The following is a 21,858-nucleotide window of genomic DNA, read 5'->3' as shown; positions in this document are numbered from 1 at the left end:
AAGTTTGGTGAAAATCCATTATGTTGTTTTCAGCCAGATAAAATGTACAATTCAGGCAGCATTTGGATCCAATCTCCCGACTCCAAAGGGATTGGGGCAGCCCTGGATCTGCAATGAACAAACTTGGAACTAAAGTCATCAATGTACAAACTCTTTGTATTAACTTTTTTTTTATCAATTTTGGTTCTAGAGAAGATTCGTAAATATTCCTTACTGTGTAGGGGTGGGGGGGGGGGGAATTCGGCCCTATAGGGGCCCCAAAAGGGAGCATGGTGCCCAGTTGATTAAAGTGAGATGTGAACTCCCTGGTGCGCTACCTGTCAAGTTTGATGAATATTCATCGACTGGTTTTCAAGAAGAATATGAACATGTACAATTTGTGACCCTGCACCTCAAAACAAACAACAAGTCGCCAGACATGAATTTGTAGTTAAGACCATATTCTGGAAGAACAGACCTTAAGCTTTAAAATGATGTATAACTCAAATCAAACGGACTCTCCTGACCTATCTAAATATTGGAAAGAAAGCACAAACTCAGGATAAGTGTGAACTGAGAAAAGAGGCTCTGAAGTACAGTGTCTATTCAAGCGCTTAATCTTTACCAAACCGTGCTGGCTGTGCGATGAATGCAACAAAAAACAGGAAGTAAACCACCAGAGTAACAACAATGAACGGATTATCAGATTACACTAGAATTCTAAATGCCTCATTAACACATTCTGTCCATGATTAATGCCGACTTTCAAAGCAGTAGCGCTATCTTTTCAAAAGTTATTAGAGTTGAAAGTGAAGAGTGTGGACAAGGTTTTTCAGAAATGAAAAAGGGATTCTAAAGACACACCTAATCACACTATTCTACCAAAAATGTTCAAGATAAACTGCTAAAAAACACACTTTCCTGCCCGTTTTATGATTCCAAATTTCAGCATAATGTAAAAGAAGACCCGCTCTTTCAGAAAATATGAAAAAGTCAAGTTCGGCTAGGTTGACCCATTTCACTTATTTTTTTGTATCAGATTTGTCATGCTAATGATGTGTTACGAAATATTTTATGTGTAAAGCCGTGTCCTAAAATCAGTGTGTGCGACTTTATGTTCGTTTTGAGGTGCACGGTCACATTTAGTCCCCATTTGGACCCATCCCACCCCACCCCCTTGGGTCCCAAGGCGGGAGGGGGAGGGGTACCCCTGAGTGCGCCATGAACATCTTGAAACAACAGACATCGATATTCTGACTCATTGTTTTAACTTAGCTCAATCACTTCTGGTTCTAGAGAAAATCTTTAAAGTTTCCTTACTGGAGTCGGGTTGCCCCGAAAAGTCTCCATCACCATTTCAACCATTTCAAAAAGACAACAAAATTGAACTTAGGATACAAAGTAAAAATAACATGACTTCCATGTGGTTCCACGCACTGCGTTTACTGTAAGTTACCGTGGGTCACTGATTTGGGTTTTGAGTTTAAACTTGAGCATAAATTGTCCCCAAAATTAAGTGCAAACACTTTGCAGATATGGACTATGCCTTATATAAATGGCTTGACAGATAGTAAGTGTGTGACAACTGGTCTGAAATCAAAGTTACTTTGTTAAATGTACGCAAATACTGTGGCAAGAAATTCTGACAGTCCTGTCAACAGTGCTTTTACATGTGGATAATGTTATGCTGTGCTATTCTATAATGTAAAGTAACAGAGCAGGAAGTAGTTGCATGAAGCTTTGAACACTAGACTCATAATTATTCTTCAAATCACATATTTTACTTCTAATATGTCACTAAGTTCATGCGAAATGTATGTTTAGTATATTGCTATTAGTCACCAACCGTCTTGATTTTATCAGCCTTTACATAATCAAATTTTATCTTACCTGATAAGAAAATTCCAGAATGAAATTCATGTACAAAATTCAATTACATCATTGCGAAAATATAAAGCATTCAGATGTTGCTTTTCCACTTTTTCCCCTTCGAAGTTCTATTGATTAAAAAAAAAGATAATGAATAGAGAGTATTCTTGAGACACGTGGAGGGGAGATTCACAGAGAAAAAAATAGCCAAAAATTAATGGAAAGAAGAAAAACAAAAGGGCTGGTGTACAAAGGAAATGAGAAACAAAGCCTGTGGAAAAAAGGGGGGGGGCAAGGGAAGCATGAATACAATCTTTTAATTGTCCCTGTGACTAGTTGGGTACTCCTGTTGGCCTATGGGGTGTTGTGTCTTTGTGACCCCTCCCCAACTATAACTTTTTATGCATAATGGACCCCCCCCCCCATGCTCGATGGATCCAGAACATTAAAGTGTGTGAAATGTGTTTGAATGCTTATGACCGATGGCAATCATTCATTCAAAATATTGGTTAGCAAGGGAAACTTGAGGTGTTTAATTAGCTGTGCATATTGGTTTGTTATTCTGGCTGCTGGAAAAAAAAATAAATCTGCGAAACATCTAACGACATCACATGGGATCAATCTCTGGTATGTGAAATATCGGTTTCAAAATGTACTACATCCACAAAAATATGAAAATGATTAATTCATTATAAATAAATGTATGAACCTGGATTTTCTTAGAGAGTGGTTTTAGTGTTGTATCATGTAGCGGTTTAATAATAGGAAATGTCATTCCAATCTGAGGTTGCTATAAAGAGATGATAATAATTAAAAAAAAATCAAGCTTTTTTTCGGAACGTGAAGTTCCGGATGTAGTACCTTTTCAAACCAAACTCTTCAAATGTATTTTTGACAAAAATGTATATCACACCACGGTCGTAATCATTCTTCTCCTGAATTAATATTTTCACTTCACTTTAACTTTTGACCCATGATTCAAAACTTTCTCTAAGGAATCTTTGTCTGATAATAGATATATACACTTACTTTATAACAAACAAACACAAACAAGCAAGCAAACAAACAAACCTTGCGGAATTATATAAATATGGGTGAAATCATACAAATTTTTAAAAATGAACCTTGACCGTGACGTTAACCTTGAGCATGTGCAACCAAGAATTGATAGACGCAACTTCGTCCACTTATATATATATATATATATATATATATATTTGTTGTACACTATAAAAGGCCCTTCAAATTTGATAATGATAACTAATGTACTATGTTCATATTTTTTCTTGTATATCGAAGCTGAACATGATGTATAAAATTCATATAGGTTTTCCCATTCATTTTCAAACTTTTTTTTTCATTCAATTTCACACATTTTTACTTCAATTTCGTCGTGGAATGTCGGAAATAGGCCATTCTTACTTTCAAATTCGTCTTTGTCGTTCATTTTCAAACAAAGTCCATTCAATTTAGTCATTTGGCATACATTTTCGTCATTTACAGTTCAAATTCAAGGATCGATTTCGTCTTTTGTCAATCATTTTCGTTAAATTTTAATTCATATTCGTCTCATATCTTAACAAACACACAAGTGTTTCCCCCTCCCCACAGCCAAACACAGAACCACAGATACAGACACACACACACAAGCAATCCGAGTACACACTGATACAAACAGACGTACCGTCTCGCATACGAAAACACTGACAAACGATTTCTAGGCAAACATGATTGAAGACAACATTTTAAGCAAAATATGTCGGCTTAAAGTTGGTTCACCCTCAAAATAAAGAATCGACAACATCTGACTAATTTGAATGAACAATTCATAAAATTGTGTGAACAAAAACGAATTTGATCTTCACATTCTGCGATCCGTCATCGGGAGGGATGAGTTTGAATGACAATTGACGATTGTCAATGGTATGTCTTCGAAAATGTTTGACGAAAAACGAATTACAATGACAATTGACGAAATTGAAGTTAGGATTTGCGTTCCACGTGCTTCTCGGAACGAAATTGAATATAATCTTTGAAATTTAATGACAAAAGTGAGAAAATGGATGGGAAAAAATATATTATCGTATTTTGGTATTTTATGTACTTTTTTATTGAGAAATAAGAAAATCAAATTGAAAATGAAAATACATGATGCACAAATGGAATGAATATTGTAAATTGCCGCCAGTTCAGAAGTCTCCATTTAAGACAAACAAAGACATACATAAATTTTCAAAAAGACAGAGTGAAACGCAAACCATATACTTAACAGTAGATTACAAATATTGCAAAATATTTTTATTGTTAACGTCCCAAAATGTTGGAATTCTCTATGAAATACAACCAACAGTATGATGTTACAATCAAAGGTAAGTTTTTCATTTTTTTTTTTGGGGGGGGGAGGGGGAGGGGCAGTACTCTGGTGACAGCACTAAGCAACAGGTGATTTGAAATACTTAACATTGATTTAATCTCTTTAGTACGGTTGTTGAACTGGTTTGCATTTTCTCATTTTAAACTTCTTCTTTCTCTTCTTTTTTTTTTTGCACATTTTCTTTTCTCTCGCTGGTGCAGGAACCCACATTATTTTCTAAATAACGCTACCACTATGACGGTATTGTTGTGAGTACTTTAAATAACATAAGATTGTGCGAGAGAATGCAGGCAATGCCCAGCTCATTGGGAAAAGCACCCCAACGTCCACATCAATCAAACTAAATGTAGAAGCAACCGATTATGCCGACAAAGGAAGCCAGCTTATTCTGAGGAGTTTGAACAAGTGTTAAATGATTTTTATGATTGTCACTCCATTCCACAAGCGTGTTCCAATGCTCAATACTCTTCCTTATCATCCCGCTCAATGAGGCCAACAAAATACTGTGTCATCAGCATATTTTAAATTTGAAATAATGCTGCAATATAGATAGACAATCATAAGTGTACAATATGAACAAAACAAGGGACAAAGTACACCCTTAAAAAGATCTTACATGTTATCATAACATACAAGACATCTGATACAAGAACTAACAGAACTCTTTTACTTAAAAAGATATAGCCCTAATTCAAAGTAGCAGTGTAGGGTTTTACCGAAAATCTTCAATCTTTAAATTAACTTATAAGGACCCATTTTATTGGGATGCAGAAGAAAAATCTTCCTAGCAAAATTACACGAATACAATGTTGTCAGTTGTCCAAATGTTTTTGGATGAAGTGCATCAATGCCAGCTATTGTACTGCATCTACTACAGATTTCTATTTTTTTTTCTTAATGATATGCAATCTGTCGAGACATAAAACATTGTATAATGTGTAATAAGTATAATCTTGAAATTAACTTTTTTTTTGCGACTACAGATTTTTTTTTTTATGATATACAATTTATCGAGACATACAAAATTTGTATAATGTGTAATAAGTATAATCTTGAAATCAACTTTTTTTTTTCTGCGATGGCATATAAAGGACATGAGGTTGAAATTGACATATCATAGACAAGAGGCATGATTGTGGATCCCAAGTCAGACATGCATGAAATTACGTCATAGGCAAGAGGAATGAAGATTTTTTGCCAACAATACCAAATGGAAAACAGAGGGCGTCACAATTATTTCCTTGACCCAAGAAAATTATGCTCACGTCATCACCGGAAACCCATTGTTTTTAACTGAAATTTTCACAATTCAAATACCATGCAGCTGTCGGTTCGTGTTTGCGTGGTGGCGTTACGTATGAAGGGGTCATAAAATAAAGCAGAAGAGAAATCCGAAAACACTGCATTTAAATCCTTACGTTGTAACCATTTCTATCTGTCGTTTTATTCATCAGAGAATAACATTCTGCTGCCGTTGTCCTTTTGCTCAAATTTCTGTCCATTTACTGTGAGATGGATTCTTTTTTTTTTTACTCTTATGGACGTATCTCCTCCTGACAATGAAGATAAAGACAGAAAAAGAAAGTAACTTAAGTGATTGACAACAAAAGAAAAGAAAGCAAAGGTTCAGTATTTATCATTGACAAGGAAATCACAAGTGACGTGAGGGTTAAAATCATGACCACGTGACAACAGGGTGTGGCGTTGTTACTGAACTCTACTCTTTCCCTGGATTGGTGACCAAGCCCACTGAATGAAGCCCAAAAGGTTTACAGGTAAAAAAGCGCAAATGACAATGTAGACGGTCGTGACAAGGAGCTGCCATTACTGTCATAGACGCTTGTCTTGCCTGACATTGTGCAGTCATTGAACGATAAATGGCAGCACACAATCATTTACTCCAATACTCGTACGTCAATCTATCCAGTTCAAAGTAGAGATTAGTCGGTGAAGTTCAAACATTGTGACCGATAACCTACCCTCCTTTTTTTATATGCCGCCATACTTGTATCTGATTGGCCATTGCAAGAAAGTGGGCGTGTCAAACGATTGTTTACCCACCTTCAGTCTCGTTATTGTGTCGCCTGCTGCCGTTTTATAATTTGGACGTTGTATTATCAGACACCTGATTCTGAGCTCGCAGTCACACATTAAGACTCCGTCGAACTGTCCGTTAGCATTTTTCTTGTTGAAGTTGTGTCAGCGGAAATGAGACGACCTTCAAACTGGGGAAGGAGAACGAACACCTTTCAAGTACTTTTCGAGGAGGAGTAGAGGCAGTGGGAGAATGAAAGAGAACATTATCTATTATTTGTGACCCTGCACCTCAAAAGAAACAAAAAGTCGTCAGACATGAATTTCTAGTTAGGACCATATTCTGAAAGAGCAGACTTTAAGCTTTAAAATGATGTATAACTCAAATCAAATGGACTCTCCTAACCTATCTAAATATTGGAAAGAAAGCACAAACTCAGGAAAAGTGTGAACTGAGAAAAGAGGCTCTAAAGTACAGTGTCTATTCAAGCGCTTAATCTTTACCAAACAGTGCTGGCTGTGCGATGAATGGGACAAAAAACAGGAAGTAAACCACCAGAGTAAGAACAATGAAGGGATTATCAAATTACACTGAAATTAAGCATGCCTCATTAACACATTCTGTCCATAATTGATGCCAACTTTCAAAGCAGTAGCGCTATCCTTTCAAAAGTTATTAGAGTTGAAAGTGAAGAGTGTGTACATGTTTTTTTTTTTCAAAAATGAAAAAGGGATTCTAAAGACACATCTAATCACACCATTCTACCAAAAATGTTCGAGATAAACTGCTACAGAACAAAGTTTCCCGTCCGTTTTATGACCCCAAATTTTAGCATAATGTGAAAGCAGACTTGCTCTTTTAGAAAATATGAAAAAGTCAAGATCGCCTAGGTTGACCCATTTCACTTATTTTCAGTCCTCACGCAAAATCAGTGTGTGCGACTTTATGTTCGTTTTGAGGTGCACAGTCACATTTGTTTTGTCAAAGGTAACCTTAAGATAAAGTAATAGCCTCGACCTATATAGGCCTGCATGTTTTTATCACAACAGAATGTTCAACACCCAGGAAGATTTTTTTTGGATGAACATTTCACTTTCATTATTCATTTTCACACAATAGCTTCAAAAAAGCTATAAAACAACAAGTAACTCAAGCACAAAGAGCTATGTTACTCCATGAAGAGCAAAATTGCATCTCTTCGTCTACTTGTCGATATTCAGCTCGAGCTATTTAATCAATTGATATTGCTAATATATGGATGTGAGATTTGGTGTTTTGAAAACGTAATCAAATCAAAATGCTTTATTTGAAGTTCTGTAAAGAATTTCTTGGTCTGAACAAGAGAACTCTCAATTGTATGATTTACGGCAAACTTGGGCGCTACAAACAAGCCGAATGTTAATGCTCTGGTATCTTCTCGTCAATGGGAAATCAGCTAAATTATCAAGCATCATAGTTTGAACTTTTCTCCATTTCGAAGGGGATGTCCTGTATACATTAGTTATTGTACACTTTATTATTTTTTGTTCGGTTTTAGTATATTCTATTTATCCTTTGTATGATTATTTGCATCAGGCAGTGCCTGAATTGATCATAATTTTATAGAGGTAGATTATCATTTGCATGTTGGGTTACTCATGATATACTTGTATGCAAATTGTATCTTATATACTGATATATTGTATAACATATATGTTATACATGTTATGTTGAAATTTATTTGAAATTATTCTATTTTGAACATAATAATTTGCAATTCGTATTGCACTCCGATAACCCATAAGGGTCGTTGAGTCAATAAACCTCAAACTTCAAACTTAGGAAATCTTTTATTTGTTATCTGCACCCTCTGTTATTTAATCAATATGCAGCTGTATGTGCATAGTAAGGCTAATGATTCGACGCCATACATCATATTTCGAATGTCTGGTTTTATTTTTTTTCCTTGAGTCGAGCTATAGGCTTGAATTACAACAATAGTAGTAGTTGTAGTAGTTATAATAATAATAATAGTAGTAATAACAATAATGATAATAATAATATTACATGTATTATTATTATTATTATTATCATCATTAATGTTATTATTATTATCATTATTATTATTATTATTATTATTAGGACTACTACTACTACTACTATCAATTTATTGTGTGAAAAACCATTGTACGTATATTATATTCTTCTGCCCTGCAAAAGTTTCCGATGTGCTTGAAATAAATTGAATTATAGACTGCTACATTTGGGGATTTCATGACTCCACTTTTTTGGGAGTCATTGGAATGCCATTTTTGTTTTACATGTTGGGATTTGTAAAAGAATAGTGGCTTTAGATCTGCGCAGGTTATACGTGTGTTTATGAGATGTTATCACTTGTAGTTCAGTATTGTAACTAGGGGCTTAACCGATGATTGCCTTGTATACACAACACACGGAATTAATGGGCATTGCATCAAGATGTTCTTGGTCTGGCTTCCAGACCCTCTGCCAGTAGTACTTCCTTCCACGAAAAAAACAAACAAACAAAAAAACAAAAACAAAACCTCCGTGGCGACGAAGTCCAAGCCTTTGCCTACTGCAGGACCATCCAGCTGACCCTGCTCTTCTTTTGCCTTTAGAAGGTGCTGATATTCTTTGGAGGAAATGAATACGAGCAGATAGTCTGGAAGTCAGACTAAGATGTTCTGGAACTGTTTAGTAATGATGATGAGAGTAAGAAGGGGAACTGTTACACCCGACGGTGGCCTGTACTTATAGTGAAGAAGAAGAAGAAGTTTATTTTTTTTTTCTTAGAGTATAAAGGGAGACAAAGTACCGCCTAAATATCATCGAACCAATTGTGGTCTATCGTCATAAGAGTCATCAAAAAAAACGGATGATTTGAACAGCTGCGCCTTTGGGGTTCATATCAGCACTATATCTACATGTAATTTCCTTCGGCGTTTGTTTGCTTTTGTTTCACGAGGTTGAAGTACATGTGAAGAGCTTGTTCGCAAAAACCGATAAGTCCATTTTTGAAGATTTTGAAGTACGATCTCTGTCATTCTCTTCGTTTTTATTTCTATGCTAGTTATTACGGCCACCTGCAGGTATCCAACCTTCACTCAACATGTTATCCTCAAACAAAGCTTGCCCTTTAAATGACGGCGCTGTGATATTTGGAAATTAGTAGTTGCTTATTGAAAGCTGATATTCTAATAACTGGTATATGATATCAACTCGTGGATAATTGACTTTTAAAGAACTGCTTATTGATAATGAACACTCCTTGGTGAATATCAATTTGGAACTTGGTTGATGATATACAGTTGGTAGGATGTAGCTCATTAAAAAGGAAAGCCGATATTGGGTTGTTGATAGATTTACATGTAGTTATTTCTTGTTGATAGTTGTGGTAGTTGGTAGTTTATAAGTGGTTGTTATGAATTGCCAGTTACTGACTGTGGATAGCAGCCTGTTAATAAAGTTCATAGTTGATGGATGATAAAATGATAATTAGTGACTGAAAGCACAGAATCAGAGCTACCTGTTAATGCTTGGTATTATTGGTACATGTATCTAATGTTTGATTGTTGTTAGTTTAGGCCATATTGTTGCTATTTCATCAGTTGTTTATTCATAATTGGTAGTTGTTATCATTTCTTACAGATTTTAGTTGCTTCGCACATGTGTAGAATAATAGAAATAGGTTCGACTTTGCACCTTGTCACACTTGGAGCACCATAGCAGGTGCAACTTTACACATTTCAGACCTGTGCCAGTGATCTGCACCTATAAATGCGCAAAGTTGACTTCTTTTCTTTACTGTGTATTTTTAGTTGCTTGTTGATATTTGCTAATTGATAGTTGATAGTTGATTTTGAATAGTTGAACGCTGGTGATTGATAGAGTTGATAGTTGCTTACTGATAGTTAAAAGTTGAAAGACGATTATAGAAAGTTGATAGAAGGTTGCTCATAGTGGATAGTTGACATATTTTGATAGTTGATTGTTCATAAATGAGTTGCTAATAGTAAATATAAGATTCTGTTGTCCACCATGTCAAAGTTTGATTTAACTCGCGCTTCATGCGAATTACATCGCTTTGAGCATAGTTAAATCCATCGACACCAAATATAGATAACACGCTAGAAAAAGATGTACCTGATGATACATTCCTACTTTTTTTCTAAAGGACAACAGGAGCGGGGGTAGTATAAGGATGGCTATTGCAGCAAAACACGTCACGCGTCACCGGATTCTGAAAATGCGACAGGGACCTGCCATAAGGATTTGTCTTTCAGTCACAAGTATTACTGAATAATCTAACTGTTTCTAGGAGAGTCTGCCTTTAGGATGACGTCATTAAGTACTTTCTAATCTGAGTATTTCAACCTCCATTAGAACACTAAAGAAGTAAAGACAATTTATCAAATCTTGCGCTGTCACCGCTTCTTTCATTTCCGGTACAACAGTAACTCACTGAATTCCAGGAAATTTATTCAGGGTTTATTGAGAATTATTTGAGCGGAGTCAACTTTAGCGCGCAACTTTTCTTAATTAGAAAACAAATACATAGAATTAACGGTCTCTTCAAAAATCTTGCCTGACAAAAGGGTCTCCATTATATATATATTTATCAGTACATTGTACAGCGCTTGATATTTAAAGATACACACATACACCAACACACACACACACACACACACACACACACAAAGAAAAACGGAAAGAATGATTTACCTCCATATAAGAAAATCCTTTGTATTTGACGAATTTGGATGATTTACTTACGATTTTTGTTTTTTCTAAAACAGAATGACGAATTTTATCCTGATATTCCTGAAAAAAAAAGGTCCAAGAATAACAGAAATATGTAAGACAATTTCGAGATATCAAAACCTTGGATCTGAAAGTGGTAAAGTTATCCCGACGAAATTGATTTGAAAATGTATGACACTGAATTAAAAGATGCAGAAAATAAGCGGAAAATGAATACTATTGATGATGTGAGCATGAATGAAAGTAAAAAAAAAAAAAAATGAATGTGATAAAGACAGGAGGAGAGTGAATATCCCGTAAAAGTTGCTTGTTAAATTAATGTATTTCCGTTTTGTTTTAGTGATAGTGATCTCGGCCCTGGTATACATATAAAGATATATAGGGTCCAATATTATCTGTGGCCAGGGACCACTTTAAAAATGTGTTTATTTTTCAAATTTTTAGTAACATATTTTAGTGCTCTGAACGGGCCACCAGGCAAAGAAGTTGGTGTCAACCCTCGTATATGTATGTATATATATATATATATATATATATATATATATGTATATACACATATATATATATATATATATATATATATATACATATGTATATATATATAATATATATATACACATGTATACACATATAATATATATGTGACCCGCTACAACAAAAGGATCCGAAAGTCGCTGACGGGTGAGCCGAGAAAATCGAGTTTGCAGTCAGATCAGCAAAATCTGTCAAAATGTTCGGATTTCTCTTTTTACATAATTTTGTAGTCTAATGTATCTTCTATCATCTGCCGAAATTTCGAAGCATTTTTCTGGGCCATGCTTGGCTCGCCCGTTAGCGACTTTAGGATCCTTTTGTTGTAGCGGGTCTCATATATATATATATAATATTTATATATTATATATGTGACAGTGCATCTCAAAACGAACAAAAAGTCGCACACAGTGATTTTGTGTGAGGACTGAAAATAAGTGAAATGAGTCAACCATGCCAATTTTTAGCTTTTCATATTTTCTGAAAGAGCAAGTCTTTTTCTATATCATATTAAAGTTTGGGATCATAAAACAAACAGGAACTTGTGTTTTCAGCAATTTTTCTCGAACACTTTTTGGTGGAATAGTGTGATTAGTTGTTTCTCATAGAACCCTCTTCCCGTTTCTCAAAAAACCCTGTCAATACACTTCACTTTCAACTCCAATAACTTTAAAAAGAATAATGCTACTGCATTGAAAGTTTGAATTTTTCATGTACAGAATGTGCTAATGAAGCGTGCTTAATTTCAGCTTAATGTGTACAGAGGTGTGCGAATACGCACTGCCTAAATTCACCTCCAAATTCTCTGAAATTTGCGGAATTGAATTGTCAAAGTGAACTCTGAGTTGCACCAACATATAGAAAGAGCACTTCTACTACCACTTGACTGACATCAGACTCATATTTTTATCAGAACTGGCAAGTATTTCAGCAGATATTTGAGCAAGGATGGTACGCACCAGGAACAAACCAGGTACATCGGAAGAAACCCAAACTCTTCATGGGACGGAGCAGGGGACCATCGACTCTGATGTACCGTCAGAAGAAAGTGCTGGTCACCCGAGTGAATCATCAGTCCCAGGCAAAGGAGGTTCAATGTCCCCAGATCTGCTTCAAAAGTCTATTGTAGAAGCTCTCTGCGCTGAAGCCACACAAAAAAGGCTGGTTGACGCTATTGTTGAAGTCATCGTGGAAAGTGTTACGCAATCGGTGTACGAAGCAGTACGGCTTGATCTTGACCAACAAAAGGATGAAATTACGTCACTCACAAAGAAGGTAAACGATCTCAACAAAGAAATCGAGAGGATGAAGAGTACATGTGAAACGCAGGAACAATACAGCCGGAGAAATTGTCTCCGATTCCATGGAATCCCAGAGAAGGCGAATGAAAACACAGATGACGTCGTTCGAAAGGTCGTCCAGGAGAAGCTTGACATCAACCTTGCGGAGACCGACATCGATCGCAGTCATCGAGTTACCGCAAGATCAGGATCGAGAGCAGATGGAAAGCCACGAGACAATCATGAAATTTGCTCGCTACAGTGTTCGACAGCTGATATACAGCAACAGAGCTAAATTGAAAGGGACTCGGATCTACATCCATGAAGATCTCACAAGCCACAGACAAACCCTCGTGAATCTAGCCAACAAGTCTCCAAATGTATCAAAGGTCTACACAACTGACGGTCGGGTCAAAGTGCTGAAGAAGTCTACAGATAGGTGGGTAACTATCACATCGACGAAGCAAATCGAGGAACTTGACTCATAAAAATATGGATTTCCAATGTCTAGTGCTTCCTTTACACCTATGAATGTTGTTTACCCATGCATTTACTGCCACAAATCTGTAAGAAAAAATCAAAAATCAATTCTTTGTACACAATGTTCGAAATGGTCACACGTTAAATGCGGAAATGTCACAGACGATACATTTTATTCATCCGAAGACTGGATATGTAATGTTTGCTACATGAATGAACTTCCAGGATATATAGAAAATTCGGCAGGGGAAGAAATGCATTCATCTATTAAAGATTACGAGTTTACTGAATGTACACCTCATTATCCTCAGGGAAAAGGTATTAAAATCGCACATTTAAATGTTCGTAGTTTACGGAATAAGAAAGATGATATTCAATTGTTCTTAGAGTCAAACCCATATGATGTTTTTGCCATGACTGAGACGTGGCTTGATAACAACTTTCCCACCGGTTGTCTACATATAAATGGATATGTTTTTGAGAGAAAGGATAGAGCTAATGGAGGAGGTGGTGGTGTCGGATGTTATATCAAAACTAATATCATATATAAGAGAAGAGAAGATTTAGAAGAAAAATCCTTAGAAATGATGTGGATTGAAATTCAAATGAAAAATCATAAACCATATCTTCTTGGTATTGTGTATCGTCCACCGAAGGCCACAACAGATGTGTTTGAAACCATGGAATGTAATTTTGAAAGTGCTTGTACTGTGACAGATAAAGTGTTGATTACAGGAGATATGAATTGTAACATGTTAACAGATAATGTATTGTCACAGAAAGTAACACGCATGTGTGAGGCTTTACAGTTTAACCAACTGATTTCAAAACCAACTCGCATTACTCCATTCAGTAAAACATTGATTGATTTGTTTTTTGTATCACAGTCTCTCGGCTCATTGACAGCTGGTGTTCAATCAGTGGGTATAAGTGACCACTCTTTGATATATGCAATCCTTTCTGAAAAACATGTTAAATTTCATCCTAAAATTTCGAACATGAGATCTTTTCGCAATTTTGACTCTGAAAAGTTCAAACGTGATTTATCTTCTGTAAACTGGGAGTGTGTCTTATCAGGCAAAGATGATAATATCGATGCTATGTGGCTGGAGTTCAAAGCAAAGTTTGTTGAACTGTGCGATAAACACGCCCCCTACGTCAGCATAAGAAAGAAGCGTAGTCCCGCACCATGGATAACGAATGAATATCTGATACTTTCAAGAGATAGAGATTATTACAAATCAAAATTTGATTATTGTAAGTCTATTTCTGATACACGATCTATGCAGCATTTTTGGATAGAATATAAACGCATCCGCAATAAGATAAATAATATGAATAAGAAGTTGAAACGAGAATATTATTGTAATAAATTTCAGAGTGTTATGAATAAGGATTTAAAACAGAAATGGAAGGTCATTAATGATCTTTTGTCGAAAACTAAATGTGAAACAGAATATAAGTTAGAATATGAAGGAAAAGTTGTAGAAAGCAAATATGAAATCGGTAATGTTTTTAATCAGATATTCAATACTGTATCGGATAGAATAAATAGGTCAACCACACGAAACCGAAATCAATATGATGAGGACAGCTGTTTCCAAGATGTACCTGTAACTGACAGCATATTATCTTTTACGGATATCACAGAAGAATTTGTAATAAAAGAATTGAAGAGTATTGATGTATGTAAAACATATGGTCTTGATGGAGTGCACCCATTATTACTCAAAGTAGCTGCGGAAAGTGTTGTAAAACCATTGACTTATATATTTAATTGTTCCCCTAAAACGGGAAGTATACCAAAAGATTTTAAATCTGCCAAAATAATTCCCATGTATAAAAGCGGTGATAAAACATACCCTTTGAATTATAGACCTATATCTGTATTGTCAATAGTAAGTAAGATTTTAGAAAAAGGAATTTATAAACAGTTGTATGGATATTTGAATGAACATTCTTTACTTGCCAATAATCAATCCGGGTTTCGACCATTACATTCGACAAATTCTTGTATTCTTGATATAACTGAACATATTTTACAAAATATGAATTCTGGATTTATAACAGGTGGTGTATTTTTAGATCTTCAGAAAGCTTTTGATGTCATACCTTATGATAAACTGTTAAAGAAAATGTGGTTATATGGTATAAAGGGTACAGAGTATAGATGGTTCGAGTCATATATTACAGACAGATCTCAATGTGTTTCAGTCCAAGGTATTTTGAGTGACTCTCTTTTGGTGAAAACAGGAATCGCCCAAGGTTCCACCCTTGGGCCATTGATTTTCAGTATGTATGTTAATGATATCTGTGAAATGAAGTATATGCCATTGACTAAACTCTCATTATATGCTGATGATACTGTAATTTTTTGCAAAGCAAGAACCAAGAAAGAATTACAGATTATATTACAATCTCAGTTTGATATGATAGTTGATTGGATGGATAGAAATGAAATGTATATTAATGTTGACAAAACAAAGGTTATGATATTTGGTTCTATTAAAAAAGTAAGAAATTGTAACATTGATATCATATGTAATAATTTCAGACTGGAAGTTGTAGATAAAATGAAATACCTCGGGGTTATTTTTGATTCTCATATGAAATGGACAAAACATGTTGATAACCTTGTGAGTAAACTTTCATGGGTAACAGTAAATGTACGTAGAATTAAAACATATTTGAATCAGAAGAATTTGATTGATTTATATCATACTATGTTTGTCCCTCATTTGGATTACTGTACCATTATCTGGGGGAATACGACAAAATATAATATAATAAGATTACAACGCGCTCAAAACAGATATGCTAGAATGATATTAAATGCTGATAGATATATATCAACTGATAATTTATTAAGGTTGCTTAATTGGCAATCAGTGCAACAACGGATTAAATTCAATCATTGTATAATGATGTTTAAAATTATCAATAATCGTACACCCATGTATTTAAAGAAACTAATTTCCAACAGACCGATATATTATTATACAAGATATGCTGCAAACAATCCTCTTTTTGTTCCGAAACCACGTACAGAATATATGAGGTCAACATTTTCGTATCAAGGCACATTGTATTTTAATATGTTACCTATTCAAGTCCAAACTTCTGTGTTGTTTGAAAATTTTAAGAAACAGTGTAAACGTTTAAGTTTTGATTTTTGATTTTTAATTTCTATATATTTTACCCATCTGAGGTTTTACCCAAACCAACCAGTGATTATTTATTTATGTACGAATCTATGTGTAGTTTTCATATCTAAAGAAATTATGTAAATATGAGTTTGATTTTTGTTTTCATTTTAGCTGAACAAATTCTTGCCGACCGTATTCACCTTTTTTTTTCTTTTTTTCTTTTTTTTCTTTTTTTCTTTTTTCCCCAAAAACATCTTGCCGCAGCTACTACACTGTATTATCCGGAAAGGGGGGTGGGGTGCGGGGTGGGGATAGGGGATAGGGGATAATGGATAGATTGTATTTGTTTGTTTGTTTTTTAAATCATGGGTGATGTTTTACTGGTTATAATAAATGTATATTGTTATCCTGAATGTAAGATGTAAGACGTATTTTAATCTTACATTGTTATACATTTTATTCAACTTATATCATACTCAGTTTTATACTTTGATTGCCGTTTTAACTTGTCGTATTTTGTATTGTACTTTATGTAATATATTGTTATATATTGTAACATTATACTGTATCAAATTTGTTTCGAATTGTAAATTGTATTTCAATGTTTTTATGTAATACAGGGCTCTCTTGTAAAGCAGTTTTATGTACTGAAGAGACTACCCTGTATAAAGAAGACAGAATAAATAAATAATCTGATAACCCCTTCATTGTTGTTGCTCCAGTGGTCAACATCCTGTTTTTTTGTTCCATTCATCCCACAGCCAGTATAGCTTGGTAAAGATTAAGCGCTTGAATACACCCTGTACTTCAGAGCCTGTTTTCTCAGTTCACACTTTCCAAAATGTGTCCTTTCTCTCCGATATTTAGATAGGTTAGGAGGGTCCATTTGAATTGAGTTATACATCATTTTAAAGCTTAGAGTCCTCTCTTTAAGAATCTACTCTTAACTAAAAATCCGTGTTTGGCGACTTTTTGTTTGTTTTGAGGTGCAGGGTCACATATTATATATATATATATATATATATATATATATATATATATATATAATACTGGCAGCAAAACTTGCACATAGACGTGGCTGATGTTGGGTTGCACACCTTTAATCAAGCTTTCGGGCGAAATGCCTTTCTTCAGGATCTACACAGTCCATGACAACGTATAAACAAATTCAACCTAGATGTAGATTCATACCTAACTTTAACTAACCTTCAATATTATACATTCCAAAATATTCTCAACATACCAATGAATACAAAACATACATAATTACAAAGCATTAAGAAAAACAAACACGAACATACTATTACTAAACACAATCCCGGAACTAAACTTACTGTATTGGTGCTAAGTGCAGTATTGTGATGTTGTCTGTGTAGAAGTTATGGTAGGGTGTATCTTGTATGTGTTTGTGTGTATGGGGGTGGGGGCGTTTCTGTACTGAGGTTCGTTCTCATCTAAACAATTAGAAAGTACTAATACATAATTTTTCAACCATCTGACAATATAAAAACTTCCAAATTGCAGTTACAGTTTATACATATTAATACACTTCTTATAATAGATACATACATACACATCCGCGTGCATAAATAATTCATATACATACATTTATTTATTCAAATACCTACAGTACTACATCCACATTACCGTAACAACACTTCAACGTTCCCAATAATACATGTACCATTACATATTATATATCTACAAATATTTGCTTAAATCGCTACTTAAATTTTCAATTCCTATGTAACTGAACAATATTGTAGCAATCTAAAACAATAAAACATTTATTATGTACTAATATCTAAGTATCTCTACTCATCTATATCTATCACATTCATACAACATCTACACAATATTTGCCAATAATTAAAATAACTGGTTACAAAGCATAACATTTTACATACTTACATACTCACATCTACCTCTACAATTATTCATATAATCAATTTCTAACAGGTAAATGACGCATGTGGATTTTCACTTGATGTGTTAGGAGATATTGAGTTGTCTACCCGTGGTTGTGCTTTGGAATGTCGTAGTTTCTACGATGTGTTGGTGAAGGGTGTATTTTCGTTTTAATACGGAATCGTAATATCACCACTTTCCATCACCTCATTCACCACATTTAATTGTTAGAAATTGATATGTAGGCCTATGAGTAATAATTTGTAAAAGTAGACGTAAAAATTTACATACATACATACTCACGAGGAAAAGGAACGCTCAATGATGATTTTCTTGATTTTTTTTTTTGTCACAGAAGTGTTTTTATTACTTGACTTTGTTTTACCAACGAAGGAGAACAGAAATCAATTCATTTTAAGATCAACAGAATTACGAAAGTAATGCTAGCGCTCGTGTGAACAATAGAGCAACATGAACTAATGCCAACTAATGCTTGCGCTGACTTAAATGAAACAACAAAACGCAACACTGTTCAACGCGGAATACAGCCAATATGTTTCTCATGCACACAAAAGCTACATTTGATAAAGGATGAAACAATCAAAATTATTTTATACACTCATACACTGATCATGACGACGTGAACTTCAAGTGTATTTGTCTGTACGAAGCTTCTAGTAGTTGATTTGTTTCAGGATGATTAATCAGTCTTTCATTTTATGGACGCATACTTTTTATAAGTATGTGGTATCGCTTTCACAACAGGCAAGCTGTTATCTTCTGATAACGACAGCCAACCCCATAATCGGTTTTCCCGGTCAATTTCATACTTTTGTCATACATTAATATGCATTCAAATTCACAAAGCTCACGCACGCGAAAACATTCGGTCATTCAGATTCAGAATCCGAGTGAACAATTTCATATATGGGAATTCAATTTCGTTTTCGTGAGATCAAATTCACGATTGGGCATTCAATTTCAAAATGCGAGCACCGACTTTCCTACTCGCGCATTCAAATTCATGCGATAGTCATGTGAAAGTCTCAATGAGCTTGTTTGGAGCTTTCAAATGTATTTTTAGGCGATCAAGTTCCTGCTTCGTGCAATCAATTTAACGAGGAAAATGGAGTAGACTTTTACGAAAGGAAAAAGGACCAACGCAACCAATGAAGGCTTGCATATAGTGTAATTATGATTGTTTACAGGTTCTACATTGTTCTCTGTTCATTTATTTTTTGTTTTTCATCTCAATGAATGTCAAATTGTAACGTCCAATCAGCAGTGCATCGGAACAGCACAACGACAATTTAATCATATTTCTTGATGATACTGCATGCTGACAATGCCCCAACACCAACCACATAATGACAATTCATCAATTTAAAGACAAACTGACACACAATGACCTCACATAGTACCGAAAAAGTAAATCAATAAGACGGCAATACACAACAAACAAGACGTTCATGTGTCAGTTTCAATATAGTCGAAATTGTTTTTTTTTTCCTCGAAAGTGTCAACCAACCCTCCGTATTATGCTCCTCTGTAGGCATATACAGTGACTAATGTTTGTTCGTTTGTTTGTTTCATTTTCCATCAAAGAAGATGACTGGATAACCCATATTCAGCTGCAATAGCTGGTCGTCCACATGGCACATGTATGGGGACCCGTCCAGTTGGATGTTCTGCTCTTTGCGATGAATAAATAAAGTGGAATCTTTTACGTGCATGAGTTGTGAATCTCTCACACAGGGGATCTCCATTTTATATCCAATGCGAGGGAATGTGACTGTATATTCCGTTTTGCTGAGTGCGAGTTCAAAATTGTAAATGAACAGGTGAACCTCTACTGCAAAATAAATAATCATCATAAATCCCAATTCATTCAAAGCCAAATGAGAAACGCATGCATACACGGCCCCAAATTAACTAAATCCAGGACTTCTTTTAAATTGAATGCAGTTATTTGGAACATGGTTGCCTTTTCAAGAATTTGAATGAACGACAGTGAAATTGAATGCTCTGACAGTGAATTTGAATGCTCGGATAGTGAATTCGAATGACCGGACTTTGAATTTGATTGCTGACTATTGGAAAGTGCTGCGAGCGTGGAAGGCGTGAAACCGAAATGCTCGGAATAGGAACTTGAATGACAAAAGTATGAAATTGACCGGGAAAACCTATCCAGGTAGACTATTAAAACATAAATTGCAGATTAAGCAAATGTTACATTTACCCATACTGGCACCAATCACATGCTTCATATTCTAGGTTTTTCTAAATATCACTCCGAAAGATTGCAACAGATTGTGTACATCACTTCTTGAAAAGTTAAAAAACAAGCAAACAAACAAAAAGAACTGGTATACATATCTATTGAACACACTGACAATGACATTGGATGAGTTACTGTTTTGCTGTACGTTTTTTATTCCTGTTAGGTGTACAGGTGAAGAACAAGACATATTTTAATCTATTTGATTTAGTTATTCATTTTCTATGGGGCAGAGTTAAATATGCCACTTTACAAATTCCTTCACTTCCCCAATTGTTTTTGGAAAAGTAAATTTATATACAGCAATGAAACCATTGAATTTTAAGCATATCTGGCATCATGATGTTATCTAACAAAAGCACAAATCTTATCACAATGGATGTTAGTAGGACACACTGAGTATCTTATGTACTTCTTTGAAAGGGCTCTCAGTTAACAAATGTAAAAAAAAATACTATAAAAAATCAATATCTAAAAAAAATGTTAGCCAGATATGTACTTCAGGTACCCCTTGATGGCCATTGGGATATCACTAAGTCGAGCTTCGCAAAAAAAAAAAGGATTGTGGCGGATTATGAGCCTACATTTCTCTTGTCAAGCTTCTTTACCCATTCTTCCGTTTTCTGTTGCTTTTAACAAGGTTTTTGTAGTTTAGTGGTTTGGTCGAAAACCAGGTTGTTCACATTATCTTTAGCTCAGAATAGAGAAAAAAAAAATGTGAGTGCACATTTGTAAAATACTGCATGATATGACACAAGGTCCCGAGAATCGGATCGGATTTCTTCCCCATGAGTTTTATGTATGCGATAAAAAAGAACTTGGTAACATCAGGCCCTCTCCGAGAGATATGAAAGGATCCTCCCTTTCATTCCCTTATTCATTTATCAATATCACTTTATCTATCTATCTATCTATCTATCTATCTATCTATCAATCTATCTATCTATTCATCTTATCATCTATCTTGCCGCTGCTGTGAGACGTCTTCTGCTTGCAATAACATCCTATTACACGTGTGCACTCAACACTAAATAGAACATATTCTGTAAGAGAATTAGCAATTATGCACACGCAGTATCAGCTATACAATATTTTCATGAGCACTCCTTTGAGGCTTTTGTTTTTAAAATTTAAGCGAGTTCTTTTTTTTTTTCTCTACTACTTTTACATCTTAATATCAAGATAACTACTGAATAATCATGTTTTACGTGATCCGA

This window comes from Diadema antillarum, unplaced genomic scaffold, assembly GCF_040938485.1.
Source record: "Diadema antillarum isolate AM-2024a unplaced genomic scaffold, OU_Dant_1.0 seq00001903_RagTag, whole genome shotgun sequence".
NCBI classification, from domain to species: Eukaryota; Metazoa; Echinodermata; class Echinoidea; order Diadematoida; family Diadematidae; genus Diadema; species Diadema antillarum.
This window is presented reverse-complemented; position numbering follows the sequence as displayed.